Source organism: Rattus norvegicus, chromosome X (assembly GCF_021556685.1).
Source record: "Rattus norvegicus strain SHRSP/BbbUtx chromosome X, alternate assembly SHRSP_T2T, whole genome shotgun sequence".
NCBI classification, from domain to species: Eukaryota; Metazoa; Chordata; class Mammalia; order Rodentia; family Muridae; genus Rattus; species Rattus norvegicus.
In genome coordinates, this window is record NC_141554.1 from 136,243,612 (window position 1) to 136,260,757 (window position 17,146).

The following is a 17,146-nucleotide window of genomic DNA, read 5'->3' on the forward strand; positions in this document are numbered from 1 at the left end:
TGCTGCAGATCGTCTTCAGCTTGCTCACACCTGGGTCTGTTATTTGTTAGTTGCTGGCGGAGATTTGCAAATGACAACTAGGGCCAGGAGCCCTCCCAATCCCACCTGCCCCTGGGATATGATGCTGAACAGGATGGAATGATGGACAAGAATGTGAAACATGGGCAGAACATAGAATTTGGAGAGAAAGGAAAGTGATGTAATGCAGCACACACTGATACATCAACATCCACCAAGGCTTCTTATGTCTCTTTCCCTTACTTGGTCCCCCTTCAACTGGGGTGACTTAGAATGAACTGTTCTGCTGTCCTGAGATGCTGCTTTCCACATCTGACTTTATCTTCAATTGGCTGAGGTACTCAACAGGAAGGGACAACCAGAAGCTCCCGATTTGCTTCATTCTGATAATTCTAAAAATCTCAATCACTAGGATTCTTTTTTTTTTTTTTTTTTTTGTCATAGGGCTACGCTGTTTTACTAGAGAGACAAGGCTTTTGATTGCGGAACAAAGCAGAGAATTAACATAATTATCCTTGTGGATTTAGTCCAAGGTTGGTTTGGAGCCTAAATTACCCAGGGACCCTCAAATGCCCTGCTTTGTCTGCTAAGCATCAGGAGGGCAGGGCCCAGTCCAGTATTGTTCCTAGGTCTCTGTGCTACACCTCGATAGCCTGTGGTGGGCCATTGCTGATAATAACTCTTGCATGAGTGCAGTGGTTTACGGAGCCCATAGGTTGTTCCTGTGAGGGTAATACAGCATGCACATTGGTTTCTGTATTTTAGAGGTGGGGGAAGGGACACATAATGAACTGCGTGGCATTAGAGTGGGACTACTTGGCCAAATATTAGGGATTGCTTGAGGCACCACTGCTAATTATCAATAAGGTAGGACTTGGCTCTTGTGTTTAGACTTCTCTTAAACAATCTTCTTTATGTTGTACCTACATCTGAGTGTCCTGTCTGGGTCAGTAGATGTTAGGCGTGGGAGATTTGAGAAAGACAATTTTTCCTGAAAAAGGCTGTTTTGGCATTTAACAAAAAGTATTGTATTATACTGAAAAGAATTATGGACGTGGCATCATGACTATTGGGATTCCTGGCTCAGAAACTCACTCTTCATGACCTTGAGAAGCCACCCATAGATGCTTAAGAGACTCAGTTTCTTCAATAACAGAACCAAGAACTATAGTGAGAAACAAATAGAATCACATAAGGGCATTGTAAACACTCTGATGCTATACAAAGGTGAGGTATTTTTATTATGCTTATGGTGCTAGCCTCAAATAAAATAATCATTGTTATCTACATGTTTTAAAGGTTTCCCACAGCTCTTCCCACACTGATCCTTGGTTTCCCATCATCTCCTGTAGGGCAGGAAGTCTGGCGCCCAACAGGAAAGGGCTCAAAAAAACCTCCAGCTTCACCCATCTTCCCCCAATCTTCGTTTTGCCAGATAAATGATGCAGCCAAATGGTAAGAGACAGACTAGTGGAAAGTGATGTGTTCAAAATCCATTTCAACCTCAAAATGGGGAGCAAAGTAACCCTAAGGTCCTAAGTTAGGCCTTAAGATTAGTGGCGATTTAGTAATTGCCAGAATAATTAAAATCCGCGAAGACTGTCAACTTAAAGAAGGGTCTGCAATAGCAAACCACATGGAGGTGATTTCCCTGTTAAGTAATGCATATTGAGTTCATATGTTGATTAACTTCAACATATTTCTGAATCCTCATTTTTGCTTGGTGCAAAACAGTGCGTGTGTGCATGCGTGCGTGCGTGTGTGTGTGTGTGCGTGTGTGTGTGTGCATGCGTGTGCATTGGAGGGCAGGTGTGACCAAGTAAAATAACTAGTGAAGAGATTCCCAAAGCAAAAAATAGGATGGTCCTACTATATCTACATTGCTGGAAGTTAGTGTTGAGGGTGGCGAGGACGGGCAATAGGGGCACTGCTAACCAGATCTCACACCACTATAGTCTTAACTGCTCTCATACACATCTCTCAGATCGGGTGAGGGAAACGGCAGGCAAGTCTCAACTGCCATTCGTGAAGTCTTCACAAAAAAGAAAGAAAGAAAGAAAGAAAGAAAGAAAGAAAGAAAGAAAGAAAGAAAGAAAGAAAGAAAGAGAGAGAGAAAGAGAGAAAGAAAGAAAGAGAGAAAGAAAGAAAGAGAGAAAAAAAGAAAGAGGAAGGAAGGAAGAAAGAAAGGAAGGAAGGAAGAAAGAAAGAAAGAAAACAGTCCCTAGCTCAGAGGTGGAACCTCTGGGCCTAGAGGGGTGGGACTGGGAGTGGGGGTTAGTAAGAAGAGAAAGACATCAATCCTGGAGGGTTTCCTTCTAGCTCAAACGACCCTCTCTGGCTTCCGTAGCATGGATACATATATACTAAATAATGTCAATCTGTCTGAATATAGAGATTATTTTTCCAAAGTCTTGTTATTTCCCATTCTGTTTAGAGTCCTCTAGGAAATGTTGCACATGTCTCCTGATACCCTCTGGGTTGAGACAATACCTTGGAAGTCCTCACCACCAGATCAGGGTTGAAGCTACTAAGAAACAACCTAAGACTGAAAGCAAGTCAGCCAGCAGCTTCACCTCCGCAAAGCCTCTCTCATTGGAGTTAATGTAAAGTCATCAGAGTTCGAATGTGGACCACAAGCTTCTAAGCCCTTCAAGTCCCGGGGATAGCTGGCGATATAAACACAGGAAGGATTTATTCCCTGGGCCTGGCAGGCGGTCGTTAGGGTAAAGGGGAAGGGTCAGGGGACTCAGATTGGTGTCTCAAGAGCCCAGAGGAAAAGGAGGCAGAAACCAAGCCCTCGGTCCTCTTCTAAGCAGGTTTCCCTCTGCAAAGTCTTGCAAGCTTCCTTTATAGACCTTTCGTTCCTTCCTCCCTCGGGTCTCCCCGCCAACCCAGATGCCTCCACACCCAAGCAAGGGACATCCACTGAGGGTGACCCAAGGTTTTTGCAGCCTGGGAGGTTGCCAGGAAGAGTGGGCCGAGCGGGAGTCGCGAGGCGAGGCGAGGCGGCGAGGACCCGGCATTTTTTCTTGCCCTAGCACCTGTCCCACTTCGGCGCCCGGGCTGGGGCTGCGCCTGAGCGCGGCCTCAGTTCTGGAGCGCCAGAACCACGCGCGGAGGTCGCCAAGGGTGGGGAAGTGGGGGGCCCGGAGGAAGGGCGGGGTGTCTGGCGGGGGCGTTCCCCTCAGGCGAGACCCCCGCCCTCCTACATAGACCGAGTCAAAAAAACGGGGAGAGCGTGTTACACATCAACCAGGAGCGAAAACGATCGCTCTCCGACCCCGAACGGCGTTGCGGCACCCCCCTCCCTTCCTGGAGCGGAGGGCTGGCTGGGGAAGGTGGCTGCGTTCTTCCCCCGTGGCTAGTGCGGGGTCTGCGGCTGCCCGGCGAGGTTCCGGCTTCCCCGGGGCTGGTAGGGGGGAGCCCCGAGAACTGCAGGCCCGCCCCCTTCTTCCTCCTCCTTCCCCTCCTCCCCCACGTGTCCTCCCGGAGCCCAGCGGCCTGATCCCAGCACCCCCCCTCCCCGCCACCTCCCTCCTACTCCCGCTTCGCCCGCTTCCCGGGCGGTGTGGAGAAGAGCAAAGTTGCGACAGCAGCCAGGGGGCTCTGCCCAGGTGAAGGGGGCGCTGTGACGGGGGCGGGAACGGCGTGGCCCTGCGGCGGGGGCGGGGGGGAGGATAAAGAAACTTGCTTTCCGCAGCCCCCACCCTGCGCGGGTTCGGATCTTGCGTGAACCGAGCCCTCGTGGAGACGCTGCAACGCCGCCAGGACTGAGGCCGGCACCCGGAGACGGACCCAGATCGGGACCGCGCGCTCGGGCGGGCTGCCGAGGGCAGGCAGGCCGGCACCCCGGCAAGGGCGGGGTGGGTGACCGTGCACCGGACCGAACCGCGGACTCCGGCGGCGTGGGCGCGGGACGAACCGGGACCGGGCCGAGTTGGGTGGCGAAGTAGGACGTGGATTCGGGGGGCGGGGCGCAGCGGGAGGGGGAGAGCAGGCCGGGCCCGGCTGGCCTGGGCGTGGGGGCGGGGGGCGAGTTCGGGGCACTTGCTGGGCTCTGGACCGAGCGCAAGGGCGGGGCGGCGCTAGGGGCTGGGCCCGACCGGGAGGAGAGGGCGAGGGGAGGGAGGGCAGGGGGTGGAGTAGGGGCGTGGAGTTGCAAGCGGGGTCTGGCCTCGGCCGGGGGCGAAGGTAGATCTGCGGGGCCGAAAGCGGAGGGAGGGAGGCCCGAGGCAGCGCGGCGGCGGCGGCGGCGGCGGCGGCGGCGGCGGCGGCGAAGGCCAGCTTCCGCGGAGTTTGTGCCCGGGCTTCCCAGCTGGGCTCCGGCCGCCTTACGCGCACAAATGGGGTTAGGGGACTGACTGGTAAGCAACTCCCAGTGTTGGACGGGCTTCCCTAGCGATTCCCGGAAAACCGAGGGAAGACTCCGTCTGCAATAAGCCGCACCCCCCACCCTACCTCTTAGCATCTGGATTCTGCTTTTTGAGGGGCGGCGGACCCTTCCCCACCACAATCCTTCCACTCTTCCAGCACCCTTTCCGTCTCCCTCTCACCCGTGGTCATCTGAATCTCTTTAGTGGTACGCCTTTGAGGGGTGGAAGGCGTCGAGGGGTTGCACTTTCCCTCCCTTGGGAGCAACCTAGTTTGTGTCTTATTCCTGCCAGGTAACATTGCTTGGCATGGTGTGGATCTTGGGGTTTAGATAATTTAAGCCTCTCTTCCAAGCTCTTTTGATGGCTTTTAAGGAAAGGGACGGATCCCTGGATTTTCATGACCAGATGGGGTTTGAGGACTGGGATTTACTCTTAGCTCACTTCCACTACCAACCTCTTTCCTATGAACGGTTTCTGTAGGGGCTCGAACGTGGAGGGTGGGCTACGGGAGCATTAATGTGCTTCTCTGTCTTTCCACAGGGTCAGCGTAGTTAAGGACAGCTAGTGTCAGAGGAAAAGTAGACACCAGTCCAACTACGGCCGCCCCCACTAATACTTCGGTAAGGGGGATAACACTAAGGGGATGCTGGTGGGTTGGGGCCCAGTATAAGAGTAGGGGTGGGTAGTCGCCCCCAGAGGGACTCTTTCCTGGTGGGGAGAGAAAGGCAAGCCCCTGCTTCGGGGAGGGTTCCGGGGAAGGAGATGGAGGGTGGCGACGGGGGGGGGTGCGGGAAGAATGGAAGAGTCACACCCTGCTTGCAAGGGGAGCCTCCCTTAGGCTCCTGGGAAAAGGGGACTGAATACGTGTGCTCTGTGGTACCAGGGCAGGGGAGATCTGGGGATGGTTCAAAGAGTGATCTGCACACTGGTTCTGGCACTGGTGGCCTGAGAAAGTCAGGTCGGGGTATAAGGTGGAAAGCATTGAAGGAAGGCAGACAACCAACCCTCTGGCCTTAGTGCCCAGATCATTTCCCTTTCTCAACCTCCCTCCTAAGGGGCATCGGGGTGGGGGGCGTGGAGCTCTTGGAGCCCCGCGGATTGAGTGCCTCCGCCTTTCTTGGGAGTCTATCTTTTTGCCCAGCTTGCTCCAGCTACCACTGCCTCCCTCTCTGGAATCTGCTCGGTTCTCTCTGCGATCCCCTCCTCCTCCTCCTCTCCCCTCCCCTCCCAGTGTCACCGGGGCTGCTTGGCTCTGCCCCCTTCGCCGCCGCTTGCTCCCAGCTTTAGTCCCTCCTTCTCAAGCTTGCTCCCTCCCTTCGCCTCCTCCTCCCCATCCCCCCCCCTCGCCTAGGCCGAATTCTGGGAGTTGTAGTCTCTTACCGCGCTGGCTGGCGCCGCCCGCGAACAAGGCTGGACTCGACTTCCCGTCGAGCCCTGCGACCGGCACCCACTCCACCAGGCTTCGCTCACACACACAGACACACACACACACCGCTCTCCCCCTCACTCTTTCGCTCGCCGCGGCGCTGCCAGTGTGTGGCTCTGTCTCTCCTCCGCTTTGCTGAGCCCTCCCTTCTTCCTCTCAGTTCCTAGAGTCCGACCGCCGCCGCCGTGAGAGGAGAAGGAGGTCGGTAGCGATAAGGGGCGGAGGGGGGCATCGGATGCCGGCAGTGTTAGGCGGGTGGTGGTTCAAAGAGGGTGAGAGGGAGCTCGGGTGGCGGCCTGAGCCTCCCTGCGGAGCCGACCCGGGAACAGGTGCGTCTTTTTTCTCTCTCCCCCAACCCCTCCACCCCTTTTGACTCCCCGGCTTTTCCTATTCCCCCACCCGCTTCTTTCTATCCTAAGCCTTTCCCCAACCCTGTCCGTTCCTCTTCCCTTAGCTTCTCAGCTTGCCCCCCGGGGGCGCCGTCCTCTCCGTGTCCCCGGACGTAGAGCTCTCGGGAGCTCTCTCTGTCCTCGCCCCTCCCTTCGGGACAGCTCCCCTCCACTTCCCACCTTCGTACCCCATCCCTGCCCTGCCCTATTCCCTTCTCGACCTCCTTCTCTTTTAGCCAGGTGAGACTTGTTCACCAGGATCCAAGAGAGTCTTCCCCTTGGCTGGGCGGGGGTCTCCATGGAAACGGGGGTCTGTAGATCCTAGGGGGGTAACCATAGGAATTACCCCACTCCACAGAAAAGGAGGTGGAGGCTATGGTCTTCGAAGTACCTGGCCCCAAACCCTGATCCAAGGATCCGACGATCCGAAGGGAACCTGGCCAACAGGGCAGGGCGAGAAAGGGCTTGTTATTTGGGGGGGGGGGTGTCCGTGATGAAGTCTTGAAGAGACCGGGAGAAAAATGCCCTCCAACCTTAGAGGTGGAGGTGCGACGGGTGCTCTCTCCGGATTGCTTTCTCCTCTTTTCTGGGGTGCAGGAACCTTTGGGTAAGGGGTACCCCTAGGTGGCGGCGGGGCCTGGGTTCGGGAGTGGGAGTGCTGTGATGGGGGCAGGGGCAATTATCCGAGTCCCTGGAAAAAAGGCGGGGGATGACTTCGGAGCGCCCAGGCTCCGCTGCCCTCGCTCTAGGGGCGGGGGCTACCGGGCCAGGCGAGGCGGGGAGGGTGCTCAAATTGAAGAAGGATGAGATGGGGGCAATTCATACTGGCCCCGGCAAGCCTGGTGGGAGACCCAGCTGGCTTGCAAGCCCTCAACCAGCTTCGCGCCAGGCCTGGAGGCTAGGGGTCTGGGAGGAAAGCAGAGGGCTGGAAAGGAGGGAGGCTCCGGTTACGGGGCCGGATTTCGGGATCAGGGGCAATCCCCTGGCCTTAGAGAGGGAGGGAGAGGGATGGCCACGAACCCCAGGGTTCCCCCACCCTGCTTCCTAAGGGGCGTGAGGGATGGACAGCAGGCCCGGTGGAGCAGGATTCAAGCGGATCGTGGCCAGGGAGTGGGGGGGCTTAGTGGTGGTCTTCGGGGGGAGTAGTCCGGCGGCGGGGCGGGCGGGCGGGGCGTGGGGCTCCGGCGGGCGGCGGGGCGGGGCCGGGGCGGCGCTGCTGCCGCTGCCGCCGCCGCCGCTGCTCCTGCTGGGGCCGCCGCCGCCGTTGCCGCCGCCGCCGCCGCTTCTGGGCGGGGAACCGAGGCCAAAGAGAGTCCCGTGCCGGGGCAGAGGGCGCAGGCGGCGCGCGGTGGGGAGGGGGGCTCTCTGCGGGCGGGGATAGGCTGGGGGTGGAGTCCCCGACGGGGGGCGGTACGAGCTAGGACGACGACGACGAGGAGCCCCGGGGGCCCGGTGCGTGGAGGACGAGGTGCTGGGAGAAGGAAGGGGGGGGTGGGTCCCGCGACGGGCCTCGTGGGCTTGGCTCCCGGAGGTTCGGTTTCAGGACGGAGCCCTGCGGGGGCGCCCAGAGACCAGGAAAGGGATAGAGGGGTGAACTGGACGGTGGAGGGGGCCCTCCTTGCCGGGGTCCCGTGGAGAGGAAGGCTGGGCCAGAGGGACGTCCGGGCAAGGCTGGGAGGAGCCGGCCGCACCGAGACTGGGGTTTTCGTGTTATGGAGGTGCAGGAGATTGTTGTATCGAAAGATGTGGTTGAGGGGAAAGGCGGGAGGGAAACACGCTGCAAACCCAGGAGGCCCAACACCACAGGCCATTGGGGGTGCCCTTCTGTTCCACTCAAGCTTCCCCTCTCCTCCCCATTAGAAGCACTGTGTTTTTGTTGCATTGTTTTGAAAATTTCAAGGTTGCCTGATCAAACTGTCGACATGGTGATACTTTGTCATTCTTGCTGTTTTCTGGAGTAGACAGTAAGGACAGGCTTCACTTGGCGAGCATTCTTCTAGCCCAGCGTTTTGGGGTCTCTTTGCATGCGTGTGGGAAGGGGACTTGTAAAGCAAGGCACAGATGGATACTCTCAAGGCGATTTGGAGGTCGTCCCTATGACACTGGGTAGAGGGCAGTTGCAGATAGCTTTGGTCAGACTTCTGGGGTACACTTGAAGGCTTCAAGTGTTAGTTCCATGCGTCTTTCAACTTAAAAGACTGTTTCTCAGAATCATACTGCAGAAACATTTCATGGGGAAAGAAATGGGGCGTGCATTTGGAGTTGGGAGTTGATTAGGTTCATAATAAAATTCTAAGCATCGAAGAGAGTTACCATTTTAATGGCTATCTAGTACTGTTCTGTTCAGTATGTCTTGTCCTTGAATGTTGGTAGTCAGGAACCTTTCTTTTTGGGGAGACTGTAGGTGACAGAATCAAGGCTGAGTTTGGGCAGAGTTTTAGGGTACTCGAATTGAATGTGATGTCACCTGGTGGTACTAGAGATGACAGTCTGTAGGAAAGAAACTTACAAGATTCCACTGGGGATTAAACGAGATAATCTCATTCCAAGAATCACCCAGAGGCTCCAAAAGGAAGTGAAAGGTTGAGAAGGAACCTGTAAAATTTTGACAGAAGCAAAAGTAAAACGGGATGTGGTGAGTGAAGTGAAAAGAATCCAGAGTTCCATTATACACTTGAGGGTTGTCCTTGGCATCTTGAGTAGTTCATTAGGATATTGGAAACAGGTATTTTTTGCACCTGAGGCACCTTTGTCTCGAGGTGGATCTGGGAGATGGGGGAGCCATAGGGCTTGGCACAAAAGCTCACTGCAATGGACTTTGTACGGATTTTCACATACACTTAAGTGCAGACGTTAAGGAAAAGAGAGACACTCAGGGGAAAATGAAGTATGCTCTTGTGGGTATGAACTAATCAAGGGAAAGTCACTCTTAAACTGACTTTTAAGAGTCTGACTCTTGATGGGCACACACCTTTAATCCCCGTTATCAGTGGGCAGAGGCAGGTGAATCTCTTGAGTTAAAGGCCAGCCTGGTCTACAGAGTGAGTTTCAGGATGGCCAGGGCTACACAGAGAAACCCTGTCTTGAAAACCTCCGACTCTCTTACTAGATTTGCAGGAACAGCATGTAAGTTTCTTTCTATTCTGACTTGGAGATGAAGAGAACTAGATACCAAGTTGATACAGGAAGGGGAAGGGATGCAGAAGTCTGGGTTGAATAGACTAGTTCTTTAAAACAGCAGTAAGGAAGGGATGGCTGGTTGTTGGAATAGGGCAGAGAAGCTTTGCTGTTGGGAGTCAGTTTTCAAGGTAGAGGGAAGTTGTAGAAGAAATGGGGCTGTACGAAGGGCACTCTTCTGGATCTGGCTAGTTTTTGATTTGCCACGCCTGTTAGAGAGGACGTGTGGCATCCAGGAGATCCCTTTCTTACTGGTTTAGAGGCTCTTGGGAAGCAAAGGAGGTTTCTCTGGGGGTGTGTATCTGAGCCTTATTCGTGATGCAGTTCTCTACCCAGGCAAGGAAATGCTTGGTGAAGGTGGCAGAGGTTAATCTGTGCTAGCTTTAGGGAGGAGCTTTGCTGAGAGAAACAGAATCATAGGAGCAAGAGAGTTTTACCACTAGAAAGAAGTCAGGAAGAGGGGACCATAGGGCAGTGAATGGGGGAAGGAAGATGAAGATGAGCACCACCGTTCCTGTGTCAGGTCTAACTAAGAAGAAAGCAGGAAGTTGAAACCTCCAGGGTAATGTTTTCCAAAGAAAGTTCGAAGAACCCTGTGGGCTCTCCACAGTTTAATACTAGAATTGCTAAGGCTGGTATAAGAAAGAAGAACTTGGATAAAAATAGGGCTAGGGAGAAACTGGCATTTGGAGAGAAATATAAATATATTTACCCATAAAGGAGGAGAGGTAGTATCCATATTAAGAATTTAAAATATGCAATATGGGCTGGGCGCGTAAAATGCTTTGCCTAGATGTGTGATGGCTTGGGTTCAAGCCTTAGTATTGAAACAGAAAAACAAAACAAACCCCCAACAATGTGAGAGAAAAGAAGATTAATCAAGACCCACAGGAGAGAGACATTCAGATGCTGTTCAGAGCTGGAATTGAGGAGTGTAAAGATTAATTTATGATAGCCACTACTATGGGAGGACCCAGGACAGAATAGCTGGGATTAAGCTGATTTCTTAGGAAATCCAGATGACTGTAAAGATTCTGAATGGGAAAGGGGAGTCTTAGTATCACATTGAATGGAGAAGAGGAGAAAATGGGAATACACCCGTTTTTCCAGTCTGTGAGCAGGAGGAATCCTAGATATAAGGACGTAAGCGATAGAAATTCCAGAGTAAAACAAACCGGATAAAGAACAGGGACCTGAGAGCCTTGGACCAGAATTGAATGGTGGACTTTTAAAGGCACCAAAATCTAATTGAGACTAATTGGGACTTAACTGGAGTACATTTACACTGGTTTGTGAATTCTAGGTGGAGCTATCTGGGATGGATTGGGTTGGCTGTTAGATGTATAGAGCTTTTCCAGGGTCAGCTAGCCTGGCAGGAATTCCATGTTGAGTTTGGATGGAAGAATGAACACTAGAGGGGAATGGAGAGACTTGGGAGAGCGAAACTTGTTACTAATTGGACAGGAAGGGGTGAGAGAATACTGATGGTTGTGTGAAGGAAGATGGGGTACTTAGATTGAGGTAGTTTTTTGAGAAAGGAAATTTCTTAATGTTAGCATTGGAAGTCAGCCTGAGTCTGTGTCTGCTTGAATCTTCAGTGCTAAGAGGGAGGAAATAAGTAATCTACCTTTCTGTCACTAGGGGATTCTAGGGCAGTATTTTATATGATCTCTTATATGAGCCCGGCATTATTCATGCCAGTCTGTAAAATGTAGGAAATTGTCCTCTTTCTAAACCTATCTTTTCCTGCTGTTCATAACTTTAAAATAGTCTTTTATGTTGAAAATGTTCTTTAGTGAACTAAAGTTGTGATCTGGTCAAGAGCAAAATGTAACTCTGTTTCTGCCTCCGAAATTCAAGTAAACTCTTGTATTTTTTTTAAAGCAGTAGGAACTCTTTCCTCATAAAACATGTAAAAATTGATCATTTTTTAGCAGAGTAAGTGTAGATTTGTTAAGGAACAATGAGAAAACTTTAGAGTGTGTATATGTGGGGGAGGGGGCAAGGGAACAATACCCTGGTTGTTGACTATTAATTAATTAGTTAATTAATTAATTCTGGTTTTTGTGAGATATGGCCTATGTAGACCAGACTGGCTTTGAACTTACAGAGATCTGCCTGCTTCTGCCTCTGCTTCCCAAGTGCTTGGATAAGAGCAGCTCCCTTGTGTTTGCCCCCTTGTTGGTAGATGAATTGTGATGAATTCGAAGATGTGGCTTGTTACTTGTAAAGTGCAGCGATTTTCAGCTTTCCCCAGTAGAGTTAAGTAAGGCAAGATGTGGGTTCATATGGATTTGAAGATTTTTAACTTGGGCTAAGGATTTGGGAAGGACGGAATTCTATGTAGCAGCAGCAGCTTTGGGTTTGAGACATTGTTACTGTCTGCTAAGAAACAAAATGTGCTTACCTCATTACTAAGATAGAAGAAGTCTTAGTATGGATTCCTTTTAAAGGTATAGTAGAATTTTACCAATGCAGGGGTATGAGGACACCAAGGAGGTCTTTATTTTTCTGAGCTCTGTGAAAGTATAATACACAAATCCAATCCCAGGGAGAAGATTCACTGAAAATACTTGGGTCTGTGAGATGATTGAATATATTTTCTCATAAAGAGTCTTTACTCACTTGAACTTGGACTTCCAAGCAAATTAACCTACTTTGGAGACAGCTGTGTTCGAGTCATTGTTCAACTTCCTAATAGTATGGCAGGAAGCAAGTCGATATTCGCTAAATTTCTTGAGAGCCTCAGTATTCTTATCTAGACAATGGAGATGATACTAATATTATAGGATGGTCAGAATTATATAAAATAAAATATATATAGGAACTGCTAAGGAACTTAAGAAATGGAATATACTTTTAGAACTAAAATTTCTTGTGTCTTATGGCATTACTTAATGCACCATACAGTGGCAGAATGAAACCGAAAACTCATTTTGCTGCCCATCCCTCATATCTTAGCCCTTTGTCTTTTTTTCTGTAATCCCTTTTGATTAGTTGACATTCAGCATTTATTGCATGGTAGGGAGAAACACCTAAACACATTGTTGCACTTGCCTCAGGTGGATGTGGTAGTTGCTTTTACAGCTGTGCCATGACACTGCTTACTACTTCTGGATAGGAACTGACGACTGTATATCCCCTTGAAACTTTAAGAGATTGTTTGGGTCAGAGGTATCAAATTCCCTGCAGCTGCCTGATGTGGGTGCTGGGAACTTAACTGGGGTTCTCTGCAAGAGCAACATATACTATTAACCACTGAGTTATGTCTCCAGCCCAAAATGCTGCTTTCAGTTAAAGGACTGTTATGTTAGATTATGGCTGGTGAAGCTTTCTAGCTATCTCTGGAAATGCTACGAAAGCGATAGAATCTGGAACTGAGGTGCTTCGATGATAAAGATGCTCATCAATGATTGAATGGGAGAGAATAATACTGAAGAAAACTCTGGGTTCCCCAAACCAAACTTTCTGGGCAAAGGATAAACAGTGGCCTTCAAAGTAGATCTCACTGCAGCTGGAGTAGACGTTGGTGTCAACAATTGCATCTCTGTTAGTTTTGCCAGTACAGGGACAGACTGAAGACAGGCCAATTGAAAACAGCAGATTGACTGACAACAATTTCTGTTTGATTAGAAAATGCATTGTTATTCTTTACCTGTCCTCTACCCCTGAGATTTACCTGCCTATTTCAATTCTATTTAGGCAAATATTAAGGCCGTTTCCTGAGCCCACATTGACTGGTTGTCCATAAGTTACCTAGGTTTAAAAGTTAGCTGTGGATGTAGCCCACTGAGATAGTTGGGAGACGATTTCATTATTTTGCTTGGCATAATTTTAGTTGAGTTTTGTGTTTCTCTTCATTGTAGAAATAAAGCAGGGATAGAGTTGATGTGAGAGCAAGGCAGTCAAAGAAAGACTTGCACGCAGTCCTGTCCTGTTTTGCTTTGTTTTGTTTATTTGATGTGTGTGTGTGTCCGCACGTGAACGAACATGTGTGTGCATGTGCATGACAGCTTGTCGGAGTTGGCTCTCTCCTTCCACCATGTGGGTCCCAGGGATTAAATTCAGGTCATGAGGCTTGGTGGCAAGTGCTTTCATACATTGAGCCATCTATCTCACTGACCATATTTTGTTTTGCTTTTGAGACAAGGTCTCATTGTATTGCTCAGGCTAGTCTTGAACTTGTAAGTTCAAGTGATCTTCCTGCCTCAGTCTCCTGAGTAGTTGGGATGGCAGGCATACAACATTGTGCCAGACTTACATATTTCTGCCTGGGTACTGTACAATATAGAAAAGAGTTGGTTTTCCCCTGTAGTTTATTTTAGCAAGCTATTTATTGAGCCCATATTATGTGTCTTATGCTAAAACCTGTTGGGAGGGGGCTAGTAAATCTTTGGATGGGTAGCAGAGTGAGTCATACAGAGTTTGTATACTGTGTAATAAGAGGGATAAAGTAAAACAATAGCTTCAAATGAATTATATATGTAATCTATGTAGTCCTAGCAGAGTCTCATCTTCAGATAAAAGAACAGAAAAAGTAACCTGATAATGGTGTCTCCAAATATTCATGTACATTCATGACCTAGGAGTGCTTTACAAAAGCAAAACTTAGATGAGGAGGAATCCCCTTTGCATGAAAAGTCCATATCATAAGTTCAGTATACTAAAGTGGAGACTTAAGAGGGACACTGTCAGAAGCATAGCAATAGGGATTCACATCTTATACTGGTTCATGTTGAGACTGTAATGATGCACTAAATGTTTTCAGGATCCTACTGAAGACCAGGATGGAGGAAAGCTAACACTTATTTTTTGAATAACAGAAATTAGCTAACACTTATTTTTTGAATAACAAAAATTAGAAGTCTCACAAAATGTCTCTGTTTATGTAGATGCCTTGCTGAAGTAGCTTTGCTGATTGATATCATAATGCTAACTTAAGTTTTCCAGGTATCTGTGCCATGTAGAAGTTATACAAAAACTTGAAGGGATTTATCCCCCCCTCTATATATGTATATATGGACTCTCTTGAGATGCATTTACCAGGCAGTTGTGAGGCACTCGCATGGGTTCTGAGAACCAAACTCTAGTCCTCTGGAAGAGCAGGGAGTATTCTTAACTGCTAAGCCATCTTTCTAGCCCCAGCTGTATAAAATCTTATAGCTGAAGCCTGACTTTAGTATAAAGTTATTAATGCAATGATATATTTTTTAAATAGAGCAAATTAGTTTCTTTTACTTCAGGAAAAGAACACAAATGTTTGAATAGTAAGGGGGAAATCAAGGCAGAGCGTAGATAAGCTAAAGCAATCTGATGGCATGAAAATCTAAGTAAACCATGAAAACTTCTGTTTTGGTTCACTTCACCCTCAAAATATATTACCTCTGGTCCCTGTAAGTGCTTCTGTGTTATGCTCAGTTCCAGATTAGTAAGACGAATGTATTATTTGCAAAGTGTGATAGTCTTGAGGTGGCTGAGAAATGGAGAAGGGGTGTTCTCTAAGGTTTTCTACCACACTTTAGGCTGTGGGTCTTGGAATATACTGTTTCAGATGATGAAACAGTGGTTAGAGGGCTCTAATACTGTTGCTATCTGATTACATTTGTCTTCTTCCTTCCCTTCTTCCTCTTCCTCCTCTTTTTCTTTTGAGACAGGGTCTCACTATGTGTTACAGGTTGTTTCTGAACCAACTGCATAGCTCAGGCTAGCATGAAACTAGGGATCCCCCTGCCTAACCAACCTTCCTCATTTCTAGGTTTATACCTCCATATCTATATCATGAATGGATTATGATGTTTCTAAATATCAAGTCACTTCTAAAAGCATGGGGTTTAGCACCTATAGTAGTGAAGACGTATATAATAGAATCCTACGTTAGTGTTCTCCAGAGCTCTGTGGAAAATTGTAAGCCTCGACCATCTAGTTACTGAGATGTGTGTCTAGCCTGCCAAGGTAACTACATTGGAGGTAACTAAATTCATCAGAACGAGTAAGCTCTCATGTGTTTAATGGACACTTAACATTCCTTTGTATCCAGTCTCATAAATGTTTGTAGGCACATGTTTTAAATATGATGGATCTGAAGGTATCCATACTAGAGTCATGTACAGGTAACGTCTTATTCTTTGTGTTAAATACAAGAATTATACCTTGGAAGAGAATGTAACATCCTTTGTCTGACTGTATATGATAGATATCACTGGAAGTATTCAGAAAGAAAGAAAAAACAAACTTAACTGAGCCAGAAAATGTATTTAGTTAGATACATTGGACAGTAAATAAGGAGTTAATTTTTTTTTTCCGGAGCTGGGGACCGAACCCAGGGCCTTGCGCTTCCTAGGCAAGCGCTCTACCACTGAGCTAAATCCCCAACCCCAATAAGGAGTTAAATTATTGAGTGGGTTCTTCCTGGGTGATTCTTGTATGTGACACCATCCATGGAGGTAGAAGGATGTGGTCTATGTGTAGGGGGGAAACACAGGAAAACAATTGGGACATTTCTGCATCCCTTAACTTTCAGGGATGATGGCTGATTAGTCGCTAGAAAAGATGAGGGGGATATAGGTATGGAGAGGGCAGATAGCAGAATGTAAGAACAGTCTTCCATGGGAAACCACTAAAACAGAGCATTTTATTTTTCTTAACATTTATTTTATGCGTATGAGTACATTGTAGCTGTCCTCAGACACACCAGAAGAGGGCATCGGATCCCATTACAGATGGTTGTGAGCCACCATGTGGTTGCTGGGATTTGAACTCAGGATGTTCGGAAGAGCAGTCAGTGCTCTTAACCACTGAGCCATCTCTCCAGGCTAAAACGGAACATTTTCAATGAGGGCAAACATTCTCACTGGGATTAAAGTTTGGGGTATGTAATTAAATGGGGAAGCACATGTGTTGATAGCCTGTTCGATATACACGGTAGGGAGCATATCAGTGATGCTGCTTTTCCCAAAATGAGATAGTTGGATCACCTTTCTTTTGCTTTTCTAAAGTTTTCTTTTTTATGAGTATAACCCAAAGCTTTTCATTTCTATCAGAACAGTAGAACCCAAAGTTGCTTTTCCTCCTTCATGAGTCACCACTGACCTTAAATTTAAGGAGGAATCACCACCTCCTACTTAAATTGTCTACTGGCCACACTTAGAATCTTTTTTTTTTTTTTAAAAAGACTTATTTATTTAATGTATATGGATACACTGTAGCTGTCTTCAGACACACCAGAAGAGGGCATCAGATCCCATTACAGATGGTTGTGAGCCACCATGTGGTTGCTGGGATTTGAACTCAGGACCTCTGGAAGAGCAGTTGGTGCTCTTAACCGCTGAGCCATCTCTCCAGCCCCACACTTAGAATCTTAAGGGCAGATTTAGGGCCAGGCTTCAAGATAAATATTTTCTGGTTGTTTCTTCTTTTTTATTTTTAAGTCATAATTGCTTCCAGGTCACAGGTCATTAAGCAAAGTAGGCCAAAAGGAATCTGAAAGAGTACTGCTAGAGTGGTTTTACCTGAGATCCTGTCCTCATGTTGAGCTCAGCCATGAAGAAACAGGCTTGTATCATGCAATGGTTAGAGAGTCTATTACGACCTGTGTATCTACTGCCACCTTTGCTTATCACTAATTGGGTCTTTGGTCACAAAGGAAGGGTTGAAGATTTTGACAGTATTGAGGTTAGAAACTTTACAAATACCATCTAGGCTGGGCGTGGTGGATTATGTCTGTAACCAAAGCGCATAGAAAGCTAAGACATAAAGATTGCTGT

The 17,146-nt window shown here is 48.6% G+C and overlaps 1 protein-coding gene across 3 annotated transcripts in view; it reads left to right on the plus strand.

Moving 5' to 3' along the window:
• Positions 1 to 3,506: 3,506 nt before the first annotated feature.
• Positions 3,507 to 17,146, plus strand: part of Bcorl1 (BCL6 co-repressor-like 1) — a 67,703-nt gene continuing 54,063 nt past the window's right edge. Inside the window, exons 1-2 of one of the 3 annotated variants that reach the window (NM_001191587.2) lie at positions 3,507 to 3,632; positions 4,932 to 5,011. The gene's annotated coding sequence lies outside the window, so the exon portion shown is untranslated. Of the gene's footprint in view, positions 3,633 to 4,170; positions 4,383 to 4,931; positions 5,012 to 5,896; positions 6,019 to 17,146 lie in introns of those variants that run through there. The other 2 variants (XM_087599635.1, XM_087599636.1) reach the window with 2 other exon arrangements.